This window comes from Stenella coeruleoalba, assembly GCF_951394435.1.
Source record: "Stenella coeruleoalba genome assembly, chromosome: 10".
Taxonomy (NCBI): domain Eukaryota; kingdom Metazoa; phylum Chordata; class Mammalia; order Artiodactyla; family Delphinidae; genus Stenella; species Stenella coeruleoalba.
In genome coordinates, this window is record NC_137156.1 from 34633617 (window position 1) to 34634019 (window position 403).

Genomic DNA, 403 nt, shown 5'->3' on the forward strand with positions numbered 1-403 from the left:
CCCCTCCCTTCAGGCCACGGCCGGGGGGCGGCTTCTCTGCGACCTTATGTAACCAGGCGGGAGGGGCCGTGGCGGGCACGGGCCTTCCCGGCCCGGGAGCTGGAGTCGAAGGGGCGGGAGACGTGGGAGTGAACTTGCAAGAAGTTTGAGGGCGTGTGGGCCCGGCGCCCACTTCTTCTCCACCGGACGCGGCTGGGGCGGGTGGCACAGGGGAGGGCGCCGGAGGTAGGGGAGGTGTGCGGGGGCCGAGTCCGGCCGGGCCAGGCCCTGCCTGGATGGTCCGGGGGAATGGGAGGGCCGGAGCGGCGCCACGCCCCGGGGGCCGGGCTGCTGGAAGCTGAGGGGGGGGCGGGTGGAAGTACCATCCCTCCCTCCCTTCCCGTCCCTTCCTCCCCCTCGGCCT